General features: G+C 59.4%; 1 protein-coding gene across 15 annotated transcripts in view; it reads left to right on the forward strand.

The window, feature by feature from the left end:
- Positions 1 to 13877, forward strand: part of RBFOX3 (RNA binding fox-1 homolog 3) — a 175332-nt gene that overhangs the window by 32053 nt on the left and 129402 nt on the right. The window contains exon 1 of one of the 15 annotated variants that reach the window (XM_048050295.2): positions 3557 to 3781. The exons of 12 other annotated variants lie outside the window; for them this stretch is intronic. The gene's annotated coding sequence lies outside the window, so the exon portion shown is untranslated. Of the gene's footprint in view, positions 1 to 3556; positions 3782 to 4542; positions 4785 to 12971; positions 13256 to 13877 lie in introns of those variants that run through there. 2 more of the 15 variants (XM_066980213.1, XM_048050294.2) reach the window with 2 other exon arrangements.

Genomic DNA, 13877 nt, shown 5'->3' on the forward strand with positions numbered 1-13877 from the left:
GGGCTCGGCAGCTGCCTTCCTTCTCTGCCTTCAGCACACCGAGGCTTGGCTCCCGGCTGCTGCTTGAGGAAGTTTGTAAAAGGTGCTCAGAAAGCAGCCTGAGCTCTGCTGGGATGGGTGTAGGGAATTGGTGGGGTGTGGGTGACTTACCCCGGGTTGCTCTGCGGCACACGTCAGCGCCACATCGCAAGGTGGGAGTGGTGGCAGTCACACGGGTGTCTGAGTTCCAGTAACGTCTGCTGCTGCTTTTGGTGCTGGTGGTTTGTTTGGTCGGTTTTTGATTTATTTTGTTTTTTAACTTTCAGAACCTCAGAGCAAGGAGGGGGAAAAAAATCCCTTCCTGATGGAAGAGGCTAATAGAGGGTTATAAATGTGTCCCTGGCATGGTTCATTAGCTGCGATGACATATTGAGAGCTATGAACGGTATGATACCAGCAAATCAATTTAGAATTTAATCTGAAAAAGAACGTGGGGAGGTTGGATCATGCAACATGTTACCAAACATTTCTTATCAGAATAAATAGAGCAGCTTTTCTTTCACAACACTCCTCCTGCCTGGTTGCTGTGCAAAACGCAAAATAAATAAGTAAACACGTACCTGATTTACCAATGATTAATTTGCATAATTAGTGCTGTGTCAAATCACTACACCAAGGTGCAAAGCACACTTTGCTTTAGATGTCTGCGTGGATGCCTTTCCAAGATCGGCTTATCCCGTGCTTAACGGCCTCGTGAGGAGGGAGCGCTGCTGAGGACCGGTTTTCAGCGGCGGAAGGGCGCTGGACCCCTGGGGGTACACGGCCGAGTCCGTGCCAGCCTTCACGTGCTCTGTCCCGCTGTTGGAGCAAATGCCCTTGGCTGAAAACGTGTGGCCCCGGCGGGTGTCCGCCAGCCCGCCCTGGAGCCAGGGATGATCTCAGATCTGTGTCTGCCCCAGGGGGCCCAGGCCTGCAGGCTCCCTGGCAAACTTCAGGCTCCTCGGAGAAGGCAGCTTGGTGAGGCTGGATCCCGGCCCTTTTCCTATCGAGTCCACGTGCAGCACAGCGGCACTCTGGGCATGTGTTGGGAACAGGGGAAGTGGCTGCAAAACATCCCCCAGGTGCAGCACTGCATCAAAAACGTAAATACCTTCAACGTTTTAAAACGTGTCACCCTGTGGGCAGCTCCAGTTGTGTGCTCCCCTCCTTCTGCCTGTCTAATGGATATCAGATTGTTCCAGTGATCTGAGCATTGGTTTAGTAATTGACTGATGCAATGCAATGTTCACTGATTTAATAAGTTTGTTAGTATAATAGAGGTTCAGGATTTTGCTGTTAATGCGCAGTGACAATTACATTTTAGATTTGCTCATTATGTTGCATAACTTAGCTATGAAATCTATCATAAATTGTATTTAAAAAAGCATTATTTCAAAGCACATTATCATGGCTATCTCCTCTCGACTCTCCGGTGCTGGAGAGTGCTTTGTAGGCTGAGCTCATTCAGGACCAGGCGCGCGTTCACTTTCTGGTCGGGTGTTACACGTTCTGCTTTGGGTTTGTTGGGTCAGGGCTTCTGACACTTGACAAAAAAAAAAGAGTCCTGCCTTGTCATCGCCCCATCCGTGCTGTGGCCCGGGGCTGTGCGGGCACCCAGTGTTGTGCAGACCTCTGGGGAGGCTCCCGAAGCGAGGTGCCCCAGGGCTTTTGGTCCGAGGCAGGGCTCGGTGCGCTCACCCCTGCGCAGGGCTGGGCTCAGCTGTGCCACCTCGGAGCCAAACGAGCGCCGAGTGTTACCTGCTCAGGCAGTGCCTCTTTGGGTATTTGGCACCAGGTGAGCAAAGGTCTGGGAGGGCGAGCAAAGCCTTGAGGGGGGGGGTGAGCCTTGGCTGGGCACCTGCAGGTCGAGGGTCCCCACGAGCCTCTGAGGGTGACCCGGGGGGGCTGCTGCATCCTTCTGCTCTGCTCTCCTTGAGCCGAGCACTGTCTGTTGCATCGCAGAGATGATTTCTGCAGACCTGGAACTGGCTGTTTGGCACTCCCCTTGTTTGGGTTCTGCAGAGGGAAAAACAGGGACGAGGCGTTCAGCGCTGGGGACGAGGAGAGTCCCCGCATGGCGCGGTTCTGCTGTGGCCCCTGCTCATAGCATCTGCGTGCAAGAAAACCCCAAGGCAGAGCCGCAACAGGTCTCTTCCCGAGCCACAGCTATGAAAAGGAAAACCTCATCGTTACGGCTAAAAAAGCAGCAGCGATTTAACAACTCTGCCTTCCTCCAAACTGAGGCTCTAAATGGCAAATAGGCTGTGAAAAAAAAGCGAAGAGAAACAAATATTTTTTCCAGATTAATACTCGTTCCTTCTGGTTCACATAACAACCTTGCCAAAAGGCAGGGTTTTGTTGACTTGTGTTTTCCTAACTGCTTCTCTTCCCTCAACTGCCGCTCTCGCGCATTCTCCGTTCCCATCCCCTCGCCGCTCCTCCTCCTCCTCCTCCTCTCCCTGGCCAGGCCCCGGCACTGCCCCTGGCCCCGCAGCGAGGCTCCTCGGTGGGCTCTGCTTGTGCTGCCTGCTTTTCCCTGCCGGGGCGGCCGGGGAGCGGGTGCAAGCCCTGGCTGCGTGCTGCTCCCCGGCCCCTTGCTGCTGGCAGCGTGGGGTTGCTTAGCAATCCCGCAGCATCGCCCCGCTGCACGCGCGCCTCCCGAGCGGCACCAGCCTGCGCTTCCAGGAACAGATGTCGGCAGGGACCCAGCTCGGGGGGCTCGAATGCGGAGAAATTTTGCAGAGCTGCTCTCTCCCGCGTTCCCGCTTCCCCGTTCTCCAAATCTGCTGCCTAAAGCATCTTCGGCCTCAATGAACCGTGAGAAAATAGCACAGCGGGGCATACCAAGGAGCCATCCTGGCTGAGCGCTCCCATTGTTTGGCAGGGCGTGAGAACAAGGCTGCTGCCTCCCTGACAGGGCTTTGGGCTGCTGCTGCGTCCCCGAGGGCTAAAAATATACACGTTTGTCGTACAGAATGGATGTTTGGAGGGATGAGGTGCGTTTGGTGCATTTCATCGTCCGCACTCGCGTTACTGCTCTGTGTAACCCCGATGATTTTCTCTAGAGGGTTCCTCAAAGCGTTTGGAGGCAGGAAAAAATGGGTCAGGAGGGGAAGGGGGGGGAGCGGTGCCTGTTCTCGGAGCGCCACACGTGGACTCCGCAGGACAGGAATAATACCTCGGGACAGAGCCTGTGCTGAGTTCAGAGGAAGTCACTGCCTTCAGCAGGCTGCGGGTGTTCCAGATGTTTCCCAGGCGATGTAACTTGGGAAGCTTTGCCACAACCTTAACGGCTGGAAACCACAAACGGATCACTCGAGCCAGAAAAAGCTCTGAGGTGCTTACGGTGACTCTGGCAGGTCTGACCCGAGTGCTGCATCTGCGTTGTGTAACCTCTCCCAGGTTTGGGAGAAGGGACACGACCCTCCAGCCACACCTGATTAAATGGAGCTGTGCTGCTCAAACAGATGGCGCTCATTACTATTTTAGTGAGATTGCACAGCCGCTGGTGAGCCAGAGGAGAAAGGGCAGAACAACAGGGCCTCTAGCAGCCCGTGGCTTGCAAAATATTGCGCTGCGGGTCTGCACCGGCGCTCGGCCGGCTTCCTGAGAGAGGAGGCAAACAGCAGAGGATGGGAGGCCCGGGAGAGCCGGGGGTCTGCTCCTGCGAAAAGCTCGGGGAAGGACGATCGCCTCCAGCTGCCGAGGGAACGCCAAGATCAGCGCCCAGAGGTCCTTGCGTTAGAGTTGAAGAGGAGGAAGGGTAAGGGGCTGAGGCACGCAGCGAGCTGTCGTGAACCCCGGCTGCGTTGCAAACCTGCACCCCGTGGGCTCCGCGCACCTCCCTGGTTTGCAGCGAGGAACCAAAACCTCGCTCCTTGCTGCCGCCCTGCCCGGCGGCTGCGGTGGGCCTGGGTGCCCAGCCCCGGGGCGTTGGGTGCGGGGGTAGAAATGGGTGCTGCACGGAGCCGGGGGGGGCTCGCTCCCCGCTGTGCTGCCGGGGGGGGGGGGTTCACCCCTCGCTGTGCTGCCCGCGGCCGGTGCCGCCGGGGAGCCCCCGGGGGCAGCCCCTCGCCCACCCGCACGCAGCAGCGAGCCCCCCCCGCCCCCCCCGGGGGACAGGACCGGCCCGCAGCAGCCCGCGGTTCCCCCCCCCGAGCCGGGAGCGCGCCTCGTGCCCCGCCAGGAGGTGCCTCGCGCCGCGGGAACGCGCCGGGCTGCGGCGGGAGCGCGCCCGGGGCGCGCCGGCCGGGCGGGGGGGGAGGAGGAGGAGGAGGAGGAGGAGGAGGTGGGAACGCCGCTCCACGGGGGGGGGGGGGCTCGGGCGCGCCCCCCGGTGCCGGGGCTGGGCGCGGAGGGGGGGGGGGGGGGGGCAGCTCCGGGCCGGGGGCGGTAGCGGGGGCTTGGGGCGGGGAGGAGGAGGAGGAGGAGGAGGAGGAGGCGGGGGCCGGGGGGAACCGGGGGGCGGCGCGGCCGCACGTGCCCCCGCCCGCGGCTCTCGGTGGCGGCGGCCGGGGGCGGGCGCGCTCGTTGCATCGCTCGTTCTCTCGCTCGGCGGCTCCGGGGGCGGCGGCGCGGGCGCAGCCGCGTGCGAGGCTGCCCGGCGAGGCGAGCCCAGGCGGTGCCAGCCCAGGCGGTGCCGCGCCGCCTCCCGCCGCCTCCCGCCGCCGGGCCGCCCCGGTCGCCGCTGCTCGGGAGATGCCGCTCGGCGGGCGGGGACCCGCGGCTGCCCTGCGCCTCCGCCGCCGCGGCGGGGACCTCTGAGAGTGAGTCACCGGGGGGGGGGGGCGGCTCGCCCCGGTCCTGTGCCGGGGGCGGCGGGGGAGCTCCGCCGGGGTGTCCCCGGGGCCGCCCCGGCCGGGGGAAGGCGGGCGCGGGTCGGGGCCGGGGCCGGGGGGAGCCCCGCGGGGCCGGGGGGGGGGACGCGGCATCGCCGTGCCCGGGGCCGCCGGGGGGAGGTTTCCCCTCGGGGGTGCGGCGCCTTCCCAAAGCTGCCGGCGCTCGGGGCCGCGAGCTGCTCGGCGCGGCGGTAACGGCGGCGGCCCCTGAAGTTGGCGGCTGCAGCCTCCCGCTTGCCCGCAGAAGAATCCTGGCACAACTTCTCGTTAAGTTTGCGGTGCGGGTTCTCAGCGGATGTCTTAATTAGCTGCCGCTGTTAACGGGAACGTTACGCTAATTAAAATCACACCCTCCAGGTGAAGGTAAATTGTAAGAAAAAGTTGGGCGAGGTGGAGCCTGGATCGGTGGGGTGAGGAGGAGGAGGAGGAGAGGCTCCCGCGGGGGCCAGCAGCCTCCACGGGTGGGCGAAGCTGCAGGGGCAGAGCTCGGCCCCGCCGGGAAGGAGCACAGCGAGGCGAGGAGCTCAGCTTGGGCAGCTCTCCCTGGGTTTTTCCTCTCCTGAAGCGGGTGCCTGTCTCCAGGAATGTCGCTGCGAGGCTGTGCTGGCGTGCCGAGGGCTCCCTGCATGGGGAGGGAGCCGAGGCCTTCCAGAGTCACCTGGTTTATTTGTGTTGCGTGTGTAAATGCACAGCGCCGTTGTTCAGCCGCCCATATGCTGACGATCCTCCATCGGTGTGCATGCCAGGAAGCTGTACGGCGTGCAGCACCGCGTCCAAGTGTTTCAACGCAGACGTTTGAAGTAAACAAGCATGGCACGGGGTCCGGGAGCCGCCGTGGTGCCGAGGTGCTGGGCAGGCCTGCGGGGGGCATGGACGGACCCTGCCCCTCTCCCCACAGCACCCAGAGCCGGCGCAGCTCCTGCCCGGGGGCCTGGAGAGGCTTCGTTAGCGTCGGTGCGCGCAGGCGGGGTTGGCGAGGGGGGCGAGCAGGGATGCGGGGATTTCTCAGCTTCTCACTCCAGTAAGCGTGACATTAACAGCACCGACTGTTTTCGGGTTGCTTTTTGTGATGGTTTGGAACTTGCTCGCTGCCTCCACGGAAACCTGGCCCTGAGCAGGGGTGTTCCCTGCTGCGTGCTTTCCTGTCCCGGTGCCAGCCTGCCCCTGGGTTCCTCGCGGGGCTCGGGGCATGGCCGGCACTGCCGGGGGCGGCTGCACCATGCTGCTTCGGGGGGCTGCGGCAGGGGAATGCCTCGCTCCTGCTCCCTGCTCGTTCTGCCTGGCATTCTCCAGGATGTCCGGAGGCTTGTGGTTCATCTTGCAGCCTTTCAGAGGTGTATTCTGCTGCTGCTGTTTTATTTGTATTACAACAGTACCCGAAGGCTGCAGTCAGGCTGGAGGCCTTGTTCTGTTGGGTGCTGTGCAAATGCAGATTAAGACAGTCCGTTCCCCAAAGAGCTTCCTGGCTTCAGGCTAAAATGGTTGAGGCGTGATAAAGCCACACAAAGCGAGAAATGAAGGCTATTTTTCTGTATAATAGATGGAGAAAGTGCTTGGAGTTTATAATTTTTTGTAGAGGGATGATTGCAGCGGGTTGGGGCTGGCAGGGCTGCCCAAATCTGGCCAGTCGTTGGGAACTTGTTCTTGGCTCTGGGGAGCCGTGAAGAGGCTCTGTTTGTTATTCCAGAGAAAATACATGAGAGGGTTTTTTTTTTTTCCTCCTTTGAAGTGATCTGTAGGATTGTTCAGCACCACAGAAAGCCTTGGCACAAGGGCACGTAAATGCTTTGCTGCAGCGTTCGGTAAACTCTTGCCAGGGTTACAGCTATCGCTTTTGGGGCATGGCTTTAGGATTCTCTCACATGGCTCAGAGGGTCACAAATTCTGTGTAGTGAGCTGAGCTGGTAGTTTTGGGGCACCAGATAAGGGGGCCCAGGCACGGGCCCTGCTGGCTGGTGCTGTGGCTGAGATCTGAACCGCACCAGATCCTCGAGGGGCGCAGAGGGTGCTGGGGCAGGGCAGCACCCCACAGCCGTGGCTCTTGCTCGTTCGTGGCAGTTTGGGAAGCAGCCAGGGACAGACTTCCCAGAGCTGGAGGTGCTGAAGGAGGCATCTCGGGCAGCCGTCTCCTCCTGGAGCCCGGTCGGTGCGAGGCAGTGCTGTTGGAAACGCGAGGCTGGCATCCCCCCGTGGGGTACCCTGTGCCTTGCCGCAGGGCTGCTGCGGTGCCTGTCCGTTCCTTTCCTGCTTCTCGTGATGGCAGGAGGGGCCCTGGCAGCCTGGGAGGTTTTAGGTCATGTCTCTAGGTTTGCTGACGCTTGCTCCATGTTTTTCCTTTGAAAAACCAGCTCCTCCAGCTCTCCTTTCCCAAACCTTTCCAGTCGTGTGAGCTCGGCGTGTTTCCCACTTACACAGTACCTTTTTATCAAGGTATGGATTTCTTCCCTTTCTGTTTCAGAATAAAGGGCTTCTCTCCCAGTTGCACTTATTTCTCCATCTCCCATCACTAGAACATGTCGTCCTTAATTACTGCGTTCACATCCCGGCGGTGGGATGGTCGGGCAGCCTGCGCGGTGCGTTTGCTGGTGTTGGAGCCGGTCTTTCCGTGCTACTGCTGCTGATTGCTAATGCTTTGCCTCCTCCTCCTGCAAGGCAAGCTGCTCCTCTCCCATCCGGGGCGTAGTTTCTGTGTGCAGCAGTTCAGCTCGTTTGCCACGATGCCTTAGGGGGATGCCCCGGATCTCCCCGGCCAGGGGGGAGCGCTGGGCTTGGGCACCTGGGGGGAGCGGGTGTCCCCGTTACAGGCTCGCATCTCAAGCAACTCTTCTAGCATGGGTTGCATTTGCTTATTCAGTATGTAAATAAAGGTTTTTAAGTGTGTGCATTTACTAAATTAGTTTGTCGTCACAATTTTTCAAATGGATCAGCTGACGGTAGATAAATGCCTCTGAAGGTTATTGAGATAATAAAAGGCATGAGGGAAGTTCCTTAATTTATTTGAGTTCTCTTTTAATTTATGGTGTTATGGGGTGAGAGCACGCTGAATAATTAGTTCTTATGAATGGCTTGCTGCATGGAACCAACCTCTCCATGGAACCTCTGTGGCAGAGGAAGGGGAGCTGGCGGTGAGGCTCAGCAGGGAGCGGTTTAACAGGAGGTGGTGCCGGCGCGGTGCCGTGTGGACGCGCACAGCCAAGTCGTGTGCTGCTGGCAGTCAAGCTCCTCGTGCCTCGCCGAGGTGTGCTGAGCCAAACCCAGCTTTCTTCTCTTGTGCTGTCTGCTTGAGCGTCTCCAAGTTCTTCCCAAAAGCCGAGAGCAGCTTGGGGCTGGGCAGGCTGGTAACAGGGCAGGAGCCAGCTTGGTCGTGCTGCAGCCCTGCCGGGGGGCTCTGCTGGTAACATCGCCCCTTTTTCCATCCAGAATAAGCAAACGTGAGAGGTTCAGGTGCCTTTCCTGAGGTTACGGAGTGAGTCAGTGCCTCAGCTGGGTTTTAAAGGTGACCTGCAGAGCATTTGCTTGTAAATGGGTTTGAACGCCTTTTGCTTATTGCCGATGAATGCAATGCGGTGTAAAGGAGACATCTCTTTAAGCGTGCGGGCTGACAGGCCTCCCACGTCTTGGCTCCGAGGTCGTGGTGACCCACCCTCCCCTCCCAGCCCCTTCTCCTGCCCCTCCGCTGGTGCTCAGCTCGGGCCTGCAGCATCTGCTCCATTTCTTCTCCCCCCGGGGCGCTCCTCCGTGCCGGGCCGGGCGGCGCGGGGCTGCAGTAGCAGCTGCTTTGCCTCCCGAGCCCCTCGTAGCAGCAGGGCTGTTTGTTGCCAGCGCTGTTCCAGTGCTTTCTGCTGGAGTCGTTTGAGGTATTTCGGGATGTGCGTTCTTGCAAATTAATTGACAGGCTGAGATACCAGACGAGGAAGCACATCTTTCTTCTCTGTTATTTCATTAGTTATTGAGATTAAATTTTTTTTTTGAAACTTTATTTTTAATAAAGCAATCTAAAACTAGCTCTCTCCTTTGCTCAGTTCGCACTCTGTGATGCTCCAGGCATCATTGTGTCTTCCAGACTCGACAAGATTGAATTTCTAATGGGTAGAAATGAGCGCACGAGCGCGGGATCCCTTTTCATGTTTTGTTCTCCAGCGCGGGCGCGCAGCAGCCCCTGTCCCTGTGCCGGCGGCGTGCTCGAGCCCCAGCTCCTCTCTCATACCTCCTGCCCGTGTCCCTCGGTCCCCAATGGGGCCCCAGCCGTGCTTGCACGCTTTTGAGCTCCTCTGCCTGTTGTCCACTGCCGAGCCCCTCGTGCCACCAGCTTCGCTGGCGCCAGCTCCCTTTCAAGCTGCGCTCTCCCTCGGTGGCTCTCTCCACGTTCCTCTGACCGCTGCGGGCAGGAGACCTTTTATTTTATTTATAGCCGGGGTACAAAGCCGTGCTGCTGGCTGGGAAGCGCGTTCCTGGGCTGTGTCCCGCAGCGAGGACAGGCTCCCCGCGGAGGGCCCGAGCAGCCCGGCGGCTCCTGGCTGGCGGCGAGGGGCACTTGGAGCTGCTGCTGCTTGCTTCCCGTTAGGTGGTTGGGGCTTGGAAGCTGCAGCTGATCACACGAGCTTCCTGGGCAGAGGCTGGCACCGGGAGTGGGTGGGAGGGGGCGTGGGGATCGCCCGGCACCCCCACGTCGGGTGGCAGCCGGGGGGATGCTGCTGAGCCCCCCGGGGAGGGTGGAGGTGGAGGCACAGGAGGGCGGCAGCAGCTCCTGGGGCCGGTGCTGAGCCCTGCCCGTGCCCCTCGTCCTCGTCACCGGTGTGCCTGGTGCTGTGGGACCCCCCCCCATGGCTCGGGGGGCGCGGGGCCAGCCTGCCCTCGGCCGGCTGCGGGGGGAGAGGGCGCAGCTGGAGGAGCGGGCTTGCTGAAGTTGGGAAGGGCCAAGGCTTTCTTTGGAAATTCCGGGTTTCTTGAAACTGGGGATCCGCGTAACGACCTGACTTACTGTAATCTGTTAAAATAATTTCAAGGAACACTTGGGCAGGTCATGCGCACTGCTGGTGTTTAGAGAAACTCAAATTATTGAACCGGAGGAAGTCATTACAACTAGAATTTATGGAAGTGATAAAACAACTTTTGACAACAGGTTCACCTCCTTCTGCAGCCAGAGAGAGAATATTTTCCTCTTGTCAGATCAATAAACAATTAATTCTAGTGCAGGGAGCCAGAGAAAAAGAGTTTTTCAGATTTCTGAACTCTTAATCAGGCTCTGGGTAAAACATAGATGCGAGAATTTCAGATCTGCTTCTAAAATTGTGACCTTGATAACTAGTTCTTAAATTCCTGAACCGCAGATGATACTTCCTTTGCTGAATAAATCTACTTTTAAATATAGAACTTGTTCCTAGATATTTATGCTTCCAACATGTTTAACGTAGCTTTACTTAATAATCTGCTTCAAAACGCTGACTTTTTCCCCCACATTTTAATTGAATTCTAATTTCTATTCAGAACTAGCTTAAATTAAATGAGTTTAAAAAACATAGTAAATAATAAATATAATTCCCTTAGCCTTAACATAAGCTGTGAAAATAAGGAATTGAAATAACTATTTAAATCTACACGCAGAACGTCCTTCTCCGTAACGCAGGAGCTGGCATCCTTTTGTTGAATGTGATGTCTCTGTGAATTAACCACCGAGAAAGAAAAATTAATTCTGGGGGGGGTACCCGGTGTGCAGGCGGAAGCACGGTGAGATGCAGCAATGCTTTTTTTTTTTTTTGGGGTGGGGGGGTAGCACTGTCCGCCCCCAGCGCTGTGGGCAGGGCACGAGGCCACCGGGGATGGGGGGGGCTGCGGTGCTCGGCTCTGGGAGCTGCGGGGGGAGATTTACAGCTCTTCCCTGCTCCGCTTGATGGACAATTAAAGTGCTGCACGGCTGGCAGGGAGCGATGCCTCCGAGAGGCAGCAATGGTCGGAATAAATCAGTCACCTTCCGCGGCTCCGGAGGCACCGTGCGCAGCCGGGGGGGCTGCGACTTCCATCGGCCGAGCCCTCCCCGAGGGGGCCTGGGGGCTTCTGGTGCCTCTGCACGGGGCCGAGCGTGGTGGCTGGCGGCTGGGGAGAGGCGCGGGGCAGCGCCAGGGCCCCGCTGAGCCCTGGGGTGGGCACCTGCAGGGTTTGGGGGGTGGCGCTGAGGGACCCCAGCTGCTGCCAGATCCTGCGCCAGCTGCCTCGTGCAGGTTTTCTGGCTGACGGACGTGGAACGTTTTAATGAACCTTCCCCAAACACCACTCAGGTCTCCCGATGCCTTAGGGGCATGGCACTGTCAGGGTACGGGTACCAGCGAGCATCCCTCTGCAGGCTGGGGATGGCCGTTTGCTCTCCCGGTAGTGGCTGGGGTTGTCTGAGAGCATTTTATAGGGGGGGGGAAAAAAGGGCAGGGGATCCCTCCCGGCTTGCAGCTTGACTTCTGGAGAGGGCAGGAGCTCCTGCCTGCTGGTAGCGTGCAGGGAGCTGATGCGCGCCGTGCGCTCGCTCCCTGATTTAGGGACAAATGCTGCGTATGGATCTCATCTGGGCCGTGGCAAGGTGACCCCCCGGGGCTGGGGTGTCACCGCTCCGCCGGGTCTGCCCGGCCGGGGGGCTCGGCACAGCGTGGTGGCTGCCGCTGGCACGCAGCGCTCTGCGCCCGGGGGCTCTGCAGGCAGCCCAGGTAATCTGCATTTGGGTGCAGCGCCTGCTGCAGTCGCTCAGAGCCGCGCTGCGGCCCCTGGGCACGGGGCGCTCCCGCTGCGCGCCGGCGGCTCTGGCAGGGACGTGCCGGGGCGGCCGGGGGCTGCGGCGCCGCGGGGGCTTCCCCCGTGCCCCCCGCGGGAGGAGGGGGTCGGGGCTCCGCCGCAGAAGCCCCGAGCGCCGCGCGTAGGCAGGCGCTGCATGGGAAGGCGCTCGCAGGCAGATCCGGGTGAGAATGTGCTTCATGGAATATGCAAATCTGGGTATAGAGAGGGGCCTAAATAATTATACGCAGAGCCAGATTTTTTTAAATAAAGCTATCTACAGTATATTGCAGAAGTAATTAGGAATCCTGAGCTAGCTGTATCCCGATCTTTATAGCAACATAGCTGATAAAGCATGATTCAGGGACCTCGTTATCTTTTTTTAAAGAAGTTTTTATTTAACTTCCGTGAAGTTGCCATGGTTACTCCTGTGCATGGCTTCCATGCCTCTCGCGCCTTAAGTGCAGCTGCTAGCATTAAGAATTAAAACATCTACATTTGGAGCAGCCCTGGCCTCCCCCAGCTGTGAATCCCGGTTGTGCTCTCGTGTGGGAGAGGCTGTGATTCAGGGAGCCCTGATTTTTACCGAGCCTGGAAGGGGCTTTTCATCTCCCGTGCTTGGACTGCTCGGCTTAATAAAGCATCGCCCTTCCCCTGCCCAACAAACGGCCCAGCAGGAAAAATTTGGGGGGTGGATTTGGGTCCCCATCAGCATGGGAAGGAGACGCTCGTGTCTTGTTTCTGGCCTGAGCTGCCTTGCTGCTGTCTTTGGAAACACGGAGGAGCAACGCGGCGTGCGCGGCCGTGGCTCTGCACGCCCTGCAGCTCTGTCTTCACGCCCAGCGGCACGATGGCCTCATCCACACCTCAGCTCCAACCTCCAACACCGGGGTTGGGGCTGCGGCTCCTTGCCCGGGGCAGTGCAGACCCGGCCCTGGTGGGCTGCTCTGAGCGGGGCCCGGGAGGGCGCGTGGGGCTGCGAGGTGCTGGCTGTTGGCGTGGGCTGGGTGCTCCCCGCGTGGCTGGCTGGGGACGGTGCTTTGTGCACCGAGCTGTGCCCAGCTGCCCCACGCCAAGAAGTGAGATGGGGACGGGGCAGGGGGCAGGTGTCGGTGACAGTGGGACCGGCACCCAGGGGTCGCAGTGTGCTCGGTGCTTTGGCTGCTGGGGCCTCGCTGCCGGGGAGCAGGGCGCTCAGCGCGCCCCTAACGAGCGCTCTGCCCTTCCCGAGCCAGGGGCCGCCGAGGATGCAGGCGTGGGAGCCGAGGTGGGGTATGAGATCAGTCTGTTTCCATGGCGATGGCCATGACATAAGATAGAAACAGGAGATGTATCGTGGTAGCGTGTCTGGAGCTAGGCAAAGCCAAGAAGTTGGGGAGCCGAAGAGGCGGCAAATCCCCCCCCGCCTGGCCGGGGCTCCGGGTGCTGGCTGGGATGCTGGAGAGCGGTGAGCCTCCAGAAGGGCAAATGGACCTGCAGCAGCTCCGAGCAGTTGTTCCTGATGAGAGAGAAGCTGTGCCACTGCCTCCCCCCTCCGGGGAAGGGCTTTGATTTTCGCTGGCAGGGGCACTTGGGTCCCGCAGGTGCTGGGAGCCGCCGCGCGGATCCGCTGTGCCGCTTCCCGTCCCCGCAGCGCGGGCCAGGTAATTAGGAGCCGTGCACCAGGCTGGTAATAACAGCCATCTGTCCAGGGCAGGACTGAACTTTGTCCTCATTATGTCTGTCAAAGTTTTGTCAAGCTTCCCCTCCTGCTCCTCTCGGCATTTTTAAGCAGCGAAGGGTGGGAGGGTGCGTGGGAGGTGAAGCCGCACCAGAAATAATTCCGGGAGCTGGGGCGTGCGGGCGGCGCTGCGGGAAGGCACCTCGCTCCTCGCAGCCCTGCGGCTGGGCCGCCGCCGTGTTCTGCTGGTTCAGAAAGTCCCCCAGCTGAAGTGAACAGCTTCTGTTTGTTTGTCTCGCCTTTCTTCCTCCTCCCTCCCTTTCTTCATCTCTTTTTCCCCTTCTCTGTTTTCCTTCCTGATGAAAGATTTTCTTGCAGTGTCAAGGCAATGTGACCTGGTTCCGTAATAAAGAGGAGGCTTATTAGAATTAAAGCCCAACAGTGTTAAAAAAGCAATCTTTGCAAGATTGAGGCCATGGGGGAATTGTAAATTCTCAGCGAAGACCTCATTTAAAGACTGGGTTGAAAACACATGCACACACACACTGCAGCCTTGCCACGCGAGGGGAAGTTCGGTTTGAAGGAAAATTTGGGGGATGGTGGAG

The sequence above is a fragment of the Anser cygnoides genome, chromosome 19 (genome assembly GCF_040182565.1).
Source record: "Anser cygnoides isolate HZ-2024a breed goose chromosome 19, Taihu_goose_T2T_genome, whole genome shotgun sequence".
NCBI lineage: Eukaryota > Metazoa > Chordata > Aves > Anseriformes > Anatidae > Anser > Anser cygnoides.